The 12,571-nt window shown below is 43.1% G+C and overlaps 1 protein-coding gene across 13 annotated transcripts in view; it reads left to right on the top strand.

Moving 5' to 3' along the window:
- Positions 1 to 12,571, top strand: part of MYCBP2 (MYC binding protein 2) — a 256,943-nt gene that overhangs the window by 191,269 nt on the left and 53,103 nt on the right. The window lies entirely within an intron of this gene.

The raw sequence follows: 12,571 nt of genomic DNA, 5'->3' as shown, positions 1-12,571 counted from the left end.
ACAAGTGGGGGGTTGTCTTGTGTTCAGATCACAGGAACCAATCAAAAATTCCTATTTGTAGCTGGCGACTGGTCACAGGATGTCATCTGAATGGGCTGTAGAAGAAGCGAGGGATAATTCTAGAAGCGCTTGGGGACCGTTATAAAGTATCTGTTGTAATGGAAAGTTAATCTGATTGCTATTAGAGAATTTCTCTCTGAAAGCTTTTCCACATTTTTCACCGTAAAATAATTTCAGTGATGAACAGTTGAAATGGATAGTGACCTTCAGAACTGTGTGAAGAAACCAGGAATGAAAAAGTTCTTAATTTCTGTAATAGCTTTGCTAAATATAGAAAGCTGTCCTATTATTTCCTGTATGGTCATTTCTTACTTTGTATAATGTCTTGTCTGCTTATGTCTTTGCTGCTTCTGTGCATCTGTTCCCAACTACAGACCTCACACCATCCAGCGTTGCTTCTCGTGAACCTGCTCCATCATCTGCTTTCTCTCCTCTGTCTGTCAAATCAAAGGGTGGGTATGCATGCTTCTCAACCCACGGTTTTATCTTCTTCATCCCACATTATGCAAAACTGTGCTTTGCTTACCCACTGCTGTGTCTAGTATTGTAATCCCTTCATCCAAAGCTTTAGCGCAATTACTTGAATCACAAAAGTGTAAACGGACTGACTGGCCCGGAAATTATTGGGCATTGTCTGGTCGTTATGAAAGGTGAGAGCGGCATTTACTTACAGTTCTCTCTTTATGGGAACACTCTTACCCATACAGAATCATTGTTTCTTGGGAGCAGATCCCAGTTTAAACAGGACGATCTGCCACCCAGAAATGATGATTTTGGTTGCTATTTTAATGATGCTTCATACCGGCAGCACATTTACATTGGCCAAATATCAGGATTGAACATTTGTAAAAGGACCTTTTCGCACAGTAACATCTCTACACAAAAAACTGAAGATTGTTTTCCATAGAGCTTATGCAGTATGGTACAGTTTGAGAGGGCAGGTCTCAGACGTGTATCGCTAGGATATGCCCCCATTGTCTGATAGGTGCAGGTCCCACAGCTGGGACCCGCACCTATATTGAGAAGGGAGCAGGGAGCGCTGTGGCTGGAGGACCCCAGGTATTCCTGGGTCCGTCCACCACCAAGCGATAATCCCCGCCTCTCCCATAGAAGTGAATGGGAGCGTGCTGCGCATGCGCTGCCCATGCTCCTATTCATTTCTATGGTGCAGACGGCAATAGCCAAGGCAGCGCTCTGCTATTTTCGGCGGCTCTATAGAAATGAATGGAGGGCGTCTGCGCATGCGCAGTGCGCTCTCCTTCACTTTCGGGGCTCCGTTCTCGATATAGGCGCGGGTCTCAGCGGTGGGACCTGCACCTATAAGACACATCAGACACCATTCACCCATTGTCTCCTGTGCTGCCAGTCAGATTAGCTTGCTCTGTAGAGGTGGCACAGGTAATTCAGTGTACCACCACATAAACGTATCTGGCTGGTGATTGCATCACCATTCCTCTTGTTGCATCCATTCTCCACTCATATCTTTGGCAATCCCTCCCTCACTGTTTTGATTGACAGGGTCAGGCAGTGACAAAGTATAATCATCGTACAACAATGAACAAATGCTGACAATAGTCTGTTAGCACTAAGCTTTGTTGGGTCTGTGTGAGAGAGGCCAAGTCTCAAAAATAAATCGGAATAATAAATCGCATCCACGCTGCTAAAGTGCTCTAACCACTTATCAGACTGATTATGTCCCACGGTCCCAGTTTTCATTTTAGGCTCCTGTTCACACTGAGGTATCGTTGTTCACTGCTGCCAACCACACCTGCGGTAACATTCCAGCACCTTGATGTCTAATCCAGGCTACCTCACCTGATTCCCTAGATGAGAGAAAAGGGCAGTCTGCCTGGGTGAAAATGGTTATATGTCCGTGTTCACAACCCCTTTAAGTATTTTAGTTTTTCCTTTAGGACTGCATTTATTTTATCCAGTTTTTCTTCGCGCATGTGAAAAACTGAAGGCTAATATTCGGCCATCATTGCATCCGGATACATTCTGTTTTTCATGCAGCCCAATTTGTTTTTATGTGATAACTAGCCGAAGGACCCGGCTTCGCATTGGGTATATTTATTTTATTTCATTTAACGTTTGTGTGTGTCGTTAAGGTATCCACAATAACATTGACATCTACAGTACCCTGCTCCCTTAACAGTAACCTCCACAGCGGCCGCCCCTTTATAAGTGACCTCCACAGTACCCCATCTCGTTAAGTGATTTACACAATAACACACCCTCAACAGTGACCTCTTCAGAGCTCTGTTCCCTTAAAATGTTACCTCCATAACACTCCGCCCCCCTTAAGTGACCTCTATAGCACCCCACCCCTTAACACTAACCTCCATAGCGGACCTTTCCCTTAACTGTGACCTCCACATCGCCCGCCCCTTAACAGTGACCTCCAGAGCAGCCACCCCTTTATTAGTGACCTCCACAGTAATTTCCACAACACCTCACTCCCGTAACAGTGGCCTCTACGGCAATCTGCCCCTTAACACTGACCTCCCTAGCAGATCGTCCCCTTTACTGTGAACTTCCACAGCAGCCTTCCCTTGGGGTGGCCAGAGGTCCTGTTTTAGGCCCGACAGTCTGGCTTTCAGACTCCCTGTCCTCCGTCTGGTGCCGGGCCTGGACGGACACAGGGATATCCTTTTTGAACAGCTCAATCTCAGACAGCAGCACTGTGCTGTCTGAGATTGAGCTGCAGGGAAAGTCACCATCCCTCCTACCCTGCAGATGACAGAAGTTGTTTTTACCTTCATTTTTTTCAATCCCCATCGACTGTGGCTTGGGAGGGGGCGTGGCCTAACCAGATATGGGGCATGGCTTAGCGGGACCTGAAGTGGGGTTCCTTGAAAGTCCGTCTTTTGAGGCTGGCCTGAATGGCCACCCTATCTGCCCCCTGAACTGTGACCTCCACAGCACTTCCCTCCCTAAACAGTGTCATCCACAGCACCCTGCCCCTTTAAAGCTGACCTACAGCAGTGAAGAAAAACGGCTGGGTTGTTATGGAAACTTTGTGTAAAACTGTGTGTATGTGGAGACTAAGGACCTGCGAGTTTCTATTGGCTGATGAGGAACATGTGACCGTGTGTATGGCAGTTGGGATATGAAGTGAAAGATTGGCTAATGTAGGTCATGTGATGTGCCATATGTGCATTTTTTGGGGAATATCTCTGGAATGGTATGTGCTAGAGAGCTGAGACCTGGTCTAAAACCTTTCCGGACACCTGATTTACCTGTGCCAAATTTTGTGATTGTAAATGCGATGGTGCGGATTCCTTTAGCGGACATGCTTACTTGCATGCATACACACACACTGCTTTATATATGATGCTGGACAGAGGGGGCACACTAGCCATAAAGAGAAGTGCAAAAACTGTTTTATTTAATTGGAGGTGCATTTCTATTGCGGTTTTATTGTTGTATTTGTCCTTTTTGTTTTTATGGGACAAGGTCTCCGTTAAAAACAGAACATGGTGCGATTTTCCTGAATTCAAAGATCAGTGAAAAATTATGCTCAGTTGAAATGAATGGGTCAAGATTCAGTCTGGATTTTGTGTGTTCACAAAATGGAAAGCATCTGGACAGAAGACTCACTGGTGTGAAATTTCCTTAGGCTACATGCACGCGAACGTGGTTTGTTTCCGTGTCCGTTCGTTTTTTTTTTGCAGATAGGATGCGGAACCTTTAATTTTAATTGGTCCGCAAAAAATGCTGAGGGCACACTGTGTACTATCCGTATGTCCGTTCCATAACCCCGCAAAAAAAAAGATCATGGCCTATTCTGGTCTGTTATAGGCATTGTTGCAATGGATCCGCAAAGAAAAAAAAAAAAACGGATGGCATACGGATGTCATCCGTTATTTTTTTATTTTTATTTTTGCAGATTCGCAATTTGCAGACCGCAAAACACATACAATCGTGTGCATGTACCTTAGTCTGTTGCTCCACCTAGACTTTTTACAATAAGTAAACACACAATTGCTGTCAATAGTAAGCACTGAAAATGCACTGAGAATGTCAGCGATATAAAATAAATGCTTTGGGTAACGAAAAGCTCTGCCAAATCGCCAGTCAAGTTATTGGCTTAAAATTTGCTAAAGTGATTTAATCACTAGAGATAAAATCGGTATGAAATCGCTGCTTAATTTACAGGAGGAAAAAGTTCTTCTGAGATTGCTCCGATATCCCAGCATGCCGCAATAAAAAAATCTAGCTACTCACTTGACTGCAGCTATTTCACAATGATTTTGTCTCTGTTGATTAAATCGGCCAAGCAGTACTCACTTGGCTACAGTGTGATAGGTCTAGGTTTTCCTAAGCCTTTACCCTGTGGAATTGTCTAAGTTGTAATTATATCTGTAACTCTGTTTTTATGAGTACTATTTTTTCCTGTGCATTTTTTATGCTGGTAATATTTAGAGTCCATAAATATGCATGACTATTCTATATAGGTTTTTGGGTTGACGTGTTGGATACTCCCTCATACCATCTAATAGAAAATGTGCAGTAGTGTTGACTCTTTGCAGGGCATCATCAAATCTGAACACTTAACTGCTCAGCTTTGTGCCCATTACATACATGGGTAACCTATTTTGTTGGAGAGCTATTGGAACTATTACATTTATTAGAATAGGCAAATTATCTGAAATGGACATTAATGCAGAATATTTAACTGCTGCAAAATCGATCCAAACAAAGCAAGCAGGTTGCAGCTGTCATTTGTTCTCCAAGTTAGGAAATAAAGGAGACCTGTTCATCAAAAGTTCTATAGATGTCCATATGTACACTTTGTAGTTTGTCTAAAAAGATGCTTTTTTGATGCAAAGTGTAAAACTCTCATGCCCCCTTTCACTCTCTCTCCCCAATTCGCCTGAAACAAATCAGAAAAAAATAAAATCTGAACTGTTAAAATCGATTTGTTCTTCCTTTTAAAGAAAGAAAAACAAAATTGAAAGGTCATCAGTATCTGATGCATGGGACCCCCACCGGACAGCTGTTTGAGAAGGCTTCGGCACTCGCAGTAGTGCTGCAGTCTTATCTTAGCAAACCAAGCACAGCGCCGTACATTGTATAGTTCAAGCTGCGCCTAGGCCTTGTGACCTATGAATGTGTTGTGACTAGCCTAGGAGAAGCTGAGAGAAGGCCATGACGCTATTGCAAGCGCCGGTACCTTCTCAAACAGCTGATCTGGAGGAGCAATTTCAGACCACCTCAGATCAAATCTTTTTATGAAAGTCTATTCCTATTAAAGAAGCTTTGACGCTTCTGGAGGCTGAACTTTTTCTTCAGTCGGAGGCAGTGGCCCCTTGTCTTTTAAGCGCATTTTACATGGAACAGCTTTTCACAGTATTTTTTTGTATGGCCTATTTATATACTTGTACAGGTTAATCATGTCCCCCCCCGCCCCCCTTAGACGTCTCTTCTCTAGACTAAATAAATTCATTTATTTTAATCTTTCTTCATAACGAAGACCCTCCATGTTCCTTATCATTTTAGTCGCTCTCATCTGTACTTTTTCCAGCTGTAGGGCATCCTTTCTATGGACTGGTGCCCAGAACTGGACTGTGTATTCCAGATGAGGCTGCACCAGTGCTTTGTAAAGTGGTAGTATTACATCCCTGCCCCGCGAGTCCATGCCTCGTTTAATGCATGACAATATCCTGGTGGCCTTAGAAGCAGCTGATTGACATTGTATACTATAATTTAATCTACCATCCACAAGGACACCCAAATCCTTCTCTATAAGTGATTCTCCCAGTGTTACATCACCTAGGACAGGGCTGGCCAACCTGCGGCTCTCCAGCTGTTGCAAAACTACAACTCCCAGCATGCTTAGTCTGCCTACAGCAGGGAATGGTGGGAGTTGTTGTTTTGCGACAGCTGGAGAGCCGCAGGTTGGCCAGCCCTGACCTAGGACATATGAAGCACAGAGCTTATTACTACCAAGATGCATAACTTTACATTTGTCCACATTGAACCTCATTTGCTAAGTTTGATGCCCAGTCACTCAGTGTTCGTCAGCTTGTAGTTTGTGGACATCTTCCATAGACTGTACAGTTTTACACAGTTTAGTGTAATCTGCAAAAATAGATATGGTGCTATTAATCCCATCCTCAATATCATTAATAAAGGGCCCAGCACTGAACCTTGGGGTACACCACTTATAACCTGGGACCATTCTGAATAGGAATCATTGACCACAACTCTCTGGACACCTTCAGCCAGTTTTCAATCCAATTACAAACTATACTTTCCAAGCCAATAGACCTTACTTTACTTATTAAACATCTATGAGGGACAGTATCAAAAGCCTTTGCAAAATCCAGAAACACTACATCCACAGCAGCCCCTCTGTCCAGGCTACTATTCACCACCTCCATTCTTCTGTCCTTGGTAAACCCATGCTGGTTATCACTTACATATTATTTACAGTCACAATCTCCTGTATATAGTCCCTTAAGATTCATTCAAACATTCTTCTTACAACAGGAGTAAAACTAACTAGTCTATGATTACCTGTGGAGGACCTTGATCCTTTTTTGAATATGGGCACCACGTTTGCCTTGCGCTAATCACTTGGCACTGTACCAGTCCCTAGAGAATGGGCACAGCAATGACTGAACGGAGCTCTTTAAGCACTCTTGGGTGTAATCCATCTGGACCCAGAGTTTTGTTCACATTTACCCTATTTAACTTTCTTGGACAATATCTACAGTTAGCCAATTGAGTATATCACTGGATTTACTAACAACCCTGGCGCCACAGATATCAGCTCTTTTCTCTTCTTTGGTATATACAGAGCTATAAAACCTATTTAGGAACTTTTGCCTTTTCCTTATTTTCAGTGACTACCGCCCCCCCACCATTATTAAGGGGACCTACCTGCTCGGACCTAGTTTTTTTTTTTTTAGCATTTATATACTTAAAAAACTTTTGGGGATTTGTTTTGCTTTCTTTTGCTACCTGCTGTTCATTTTGTATCTTTGCTAATTTTATCTCCTTTTTGCAGATTTTATTAAGCCCTTTGTAATCTTCAAACGCTACAGCTGACCCCTCAGATTTGTATTTTTAAGTGCCCACTTTTTGTCTTTTATTGCTCTTTTTACAATAGCTGTAAGCCATGGGGGGGGGGGGGGGGTTTCATTTTAGCCATTTATACTTGTTAAAAAAAAATCACTGCAAAAAATGCACCAAAATGATACACAACTGACAATACTAGCTAATTCCTCAGGCCGATGTTAAAAGCTGAGAACTTTGCCAATATCTTCCAGTCAGGAAAATATCGGAGCCCCTCATGCACCACGTCAGTGTCTCAGCACTCATGGGGTCCTACCACTCAATTGCCCGTGGTGTGTTAACAGGGTTTGAATCAGTGCTAGAAATTAACTTGCAGCCAGACTCTCGCATGCCTCCATAGTGGTATCACCAATGCACTGTGAGGTAGGATAAATCTGTGAGCCGCACCCACAACAGACCATGTGACACAGAAGCTACCAGGTGCAAAAGAATGTTACCAACAAAATAAAGTGGCACATTCCATACACATAAAGACAAAAAACTCACTGAAAAAGTGGACTAAATGGGTGAAAATGCTCCAAACCCAGACACTGTACAGTGTCTATAACCGGGTGAGCAATTCCTCCGCATGCGATCCGCAGACAACAGCAATCCCTAGCAAAAAATACGTACAATGGAGGATGCCGGGGCGGACCACATGCACCACAAGAACATCTTACACAAAATGATACATTGTGCAGATGAAAAAATATACATGCAAAAATCACTGCAAAAAATTCACCAAAATGATACGCAACTGACAATACTAGCTAATTCCTCCTCAGGCCCGATGTTAAAAGCTAAGAACGTTGCCAATATCTTCCAGTCAGGAACAGTGTAAAACGTAAAGTCTGTAAAAATATCATATGATCTATGCCTTTAAGTGAACTGTGTAAAGAAAAAAGTTGAAAAATTACAAACAGCTTTTTTGTGACTTCACCTCCCAAAAATAAGATAAAAAGCAACCAGAAAAACTACAGCTTGTCTCGCACAAAATAAGCCCTTGCGTAGCTCATTCAACAAAAAATAGTCATTGCTCTTAAAAACCATGACAGAAAAATCCATGTTAGAAAATCCAGATGCCGCTCCTTCCCTTCTGAGCCCTGGCGTATCCCCAAATAACTTGTAATTGGGGAGTTTATGACCACAATTGGGGTATTACTGTATTCTTCCCCCTTTTTACTTTCTCCTGAATATTCTCCTGTTATCTTTTGGGGGGGGGGGGGGGTCACTTATTGGGGGTTTTCACTGTGGGGTTACTCAGGGCCTTTTCAAATGCAACATGGTTCCCAAAGATCATTCACGCAAAATCTGCCCTCCAAACACCATATGGCGCTCCTTGCCTTCTGTGCCCTGTCGTGTGCCCAGACAGTGGTATACAACCTCATATGGGGTGTTTCTGCAAACTGCATAATCAAGGTAATAAATATTGAGGTTTGTTTTGTCGTTAACCCTTGATGTGTCCCAGGAAAAAATTGATTAGTGTCCGTTCACACGTCCGTATAATGGTTACGCATCCGTTCCACAAATTACGGAACTGATATGGACCCAGTCATTCTCTATGGGGCAGGAATGGATGCGGACAGCACAGTGTGTTGTCCGCATCCGCATTTCCGGAGCGCACCCCTGATCTTCGGTCCGCGGCTCCAGAAAAAAAATAGAACATGTCCTATTCTTGTTTGCAATTGCGGGAGAATAGGCAGTTTTATGGGGGGTGCCGGGTGTATTGTGGATCAGCAATACACTACGGATGTTGTAGAATACCTAAAGGGTTAACATTTCTAAAAACTTTTGAATAGTTTGAGGGGTGTCATTTCTAAAATGGGGTCATTTATGGGTTGGTTCTATTATGTAAACCACACAAAATGACTTCAGAACTGAACTGGTCCTTAAAGTTGTTTGGAAATTCTCTTAAAAATTTCAAAAATTGCTTCTAAAATTCTAAACCTTCTAGCGTCCTAAAAAAATAAAATTACATTACTAAAATTATGCCAACATAAAGTAGACATATGGGGAATGTTAATTAATAAATAGTGATACCTCATAAAATCTGTCTTAAAAGCAGAGAGATATAAATTTAGAAAACTGAATTTTTTCACATTTTCGTTTTAACTTTTGGATTTTTTTAATAAATAAAGGTAAAGCATATTGCCTCAAATTTACCATTCAACATCAAGTACAATGTGTCACGAGAAAACAATCTCAGAATGGCTTGGATAAGTAAAAGCGTTCCAAAGCTATTACCACATAGCGACAAATGTCAGATTTGCAAAACTAGGCCTGGTCAGGAATGGGGGTAAATGGCCCGGTCTGGAAGTAGTTAAAGGGATTCTGAGCTTAAAGAGGACCTTTCAACTAGAAAAACATTGTGAACTAAGTATCCTGACATATACAGCGGCGCCCAGGGATCTCACTGCACTTACTATTATCCTCGGGCGCCGCTCCGTTCTCCCGTTATGTCCTCCGGTATCTTCGCTCAGTAAGTTATAGTAGGCGGTGTCTGCCCTTGTCCTGTGGGCGCCTCCTCCTCCTAGGCTGTAGTGCTGGCCAATCGCAGTGCACAGCTCACAGCCTGGGAGAAAAAAACCTCCCAGGCTGTGAGCTCTGTGCTGCGATTGGCCAGCCCTACAGCCTAGGAGCAGGAGACGCCCAGCAGAACAAGGGCAGACTAGGCCTACTATAACCAAGAGTTCTAAGTCTCCGCCTACTATAACTTACTGAGCGAAGATACCGGAGAGCATAACGGGAGAACGGAGCGGCGCCCAGGGATAATAGTAAGTGCAGTGAGATCTCTTGGCGCCGCTGTATATGTCAGGATGCTTAGTTCACAATGTTTTTCCAGGTGAAAGGTCCTCTTTAACAATGCATGTTCCTTTTCAATAAACTATAAATGTCATTGATATTTTAGCAATTTACTTAAACTAATAATGTAGCCCCTGTACCAAACTGTTAAGGACAACTTGCTGCATACTGTCTTTAAATCTATATGTACACTGCCCATGTGAAAGACACTCATCCCGCATTGGCATATATACAGATCTGTTTACTTTGCTAGGCCCTACAGTAGGCTAGATGGACAAACGTACAGAAAAAAACTCATTGCCTATTAAGTGGCATTCTCCAATTTTTAATACAAGTAAATTGTTAACTGGTAATATTTATGACTTACTAATACAAACATAAGTGTGCATGTGTTTTTGATAAATATTTGATATATCATTGTGACATATCAAAGGTTTTGATCTGTGGGTGCCCCATTGCTGAGACCCCCACTAATCATTGAAAAGGAGATAGAAGCGCACACAAAGAGCATTCTATCTCTTCACTGAAGGAGACCAGCTCAAGATGGCCTAACAGACTTTCTTTTGAGCCCTTCTTCAGCGGCAAGGAGAGCGTGCTCTATGCGTGAGCTTCTATCTCCTCGTTCTAGCAATCTGTAGAGGTAAACCTTTGATATGATGTGCAAAGAAAAAAAAGGGGTCAGTCAGCACATCCCGATGCACAGGTGCACGTTGCAATTGCTAAAAACACAACGAAAAAAAATACAATGCAACAGCTCTCTGCAAACCAAATAAAGTACAAAAAAGTATTCTAATGCTAATGCTTATTAAAAAAAAAAATTGAGATTCTTGGCAAATACATTTTGCCACACGTCAAGGCAATCTCTGTAAGACGGGAACCTAACATTATATTCTACCTGTTATGTGCCATGACGGCTACCATAAAATTCAGGGAGTGTAGATTCCACATGCATGCTGGGCCTGTCTTAATTTTTTTTCATTTTTCTGGTGCCAAAATGGCCTCCATTAAATCTAGGGAATGCAGGTACCAACATGTATACCGAGCCCACTCCACACCTCTCCTGGTGCCAAAAGGCTTCCAGTGAGGGAGAGCAGGCTAGGGCTACTTTCACACTAGCGTTCGGTTGTCCGCTTGTGAGCTCCGTTTGAAGGGGCTCACAAGCGGCCCCGAATGCATCCGTCCAGCCCTAATGCATTCTGAGTGGACGCGGATCCGCTCAGAATGCATCAGTCAGTGCTTGCAGCGTTCGGGTGTCCGCCTGGCCGTGCGGAGGCTGGCTGATCCGTCCAGACTTACAATGCAAGTCAATGGGGACGGATCCGTTTGAACATGACACACTATGGCTCAATTTTCAAACTGATCCGTCCCCCATTGACTCCCCCATGTAAAGTCTGGACGGGTCCATCTGAGGCTACTTTCACACTTAGGCTACTTTCACACTTGCGTTCGGAGCGGATCCGTCTGGTATCTGAACAGACGGATCCGCACCTATAATGCAAACGCTTAGATCCGTTCAGAACGGATCCGTTTGCATTACCATGAACAAAAAAAAATTTTTTTTTTTTTTCTTCATGGTAATGCAAACGGATCCGTTTTGACTTTACATTGAAAGTCAATGGACGGATCAGTTTGAAAATTGAGCCATATAGTGTCAAATTCAAACGGATCCGTCCCCATTGACTTCCATTGTAAGTCTAGACGGATCCGTTTGCCTCCGCACAGCCAGGCGGACACCCGAACGCTGCAATCAGCGTTCAGGTGTCCGCCTGCTGAACGGAGCGGAGGACAGACGGAGCCATACTGATGCATTCGGGGCCGCTTGTGAGAGCCTTTAAACGGAACTCAGAAGCGGAGCCCCGAACGCTAGTGTGAAAGTAGCCTTAGAATTTTTTTTACAGTATAATGCAGACGGATCCGTACTGAACGGATCCACCGTCTGCATTATATGAGCGGATCCGTCTCAGATGGATCCGCTCTGAACGCAAGTGTGAAAGTAGCCTAAGCTGAATACTTACTCTAATTAAAATCCGCCTATGGGGCAGACAGGCTGGTCTGGAGTGCACGACTGGGGTGTCAGCCACACCTCCGGTACAGACTGCAAAGAAAAAGGAGGTCAGTCAGCACATCCCAAAACGCAGGTGCACGCTGCTATGGCTGAGAACACACAGAAAAAAAATACTATGCAACAGCTCTCTGCAAACCAAATAAAGTACAAAAAAGTATTCTAATGCTAATGCTTTGCTTATTAAATACATTTGAGATTTTTGGCAAATACATTTTGTACAAAATCATTAAACCTTTGATATGATGCCACTAAATGTAGGGTTAGATTCATATGGGCATTCTGATTTCTGTCTGCAAAATACTGTACATGTCTGTATGGCATGTGTTTTGTTTTTGTTTTTTTGTTGTTTTTTTGAGAGTCTCTGATGGAAATCCGAATAGATTGGTGCATGCTACCGGCTTCTCTGTACAGACCAATGTTCTGCATGGAAAAACTGACAAGTGAATTGCTTCATTTACTTTAATGGGTCTGTGTGCAATGCAGGTGCAGTCTGATATTTTGGAAATTTCAAGTTCTACCCTATGCAGCGGATTGGGAATAACTATTAGACTGGGGGTCCCTCCACTGGGATCCATCGAAATG

This window comes from Bufo gargarizans, chromosome 3 (assembly GCF_014858855.1).
Source record: "Bufo gargarizans isolate SCDJY-AF-19 chromosome 3, ASM1485885v1, whole genome shotgun sequence".
Taxonomy (NCBI): Eukaryota; Metazoa; Chordata; class Amphibia; order Anura; family Bufonidae; genus Bufo; species Bufo gargarizans.
The sequence above is the reverse complement of the archived record's forward strand: the minus strand, read 5'-3'. Positions and strand labels throughout refer to the sequence as shown.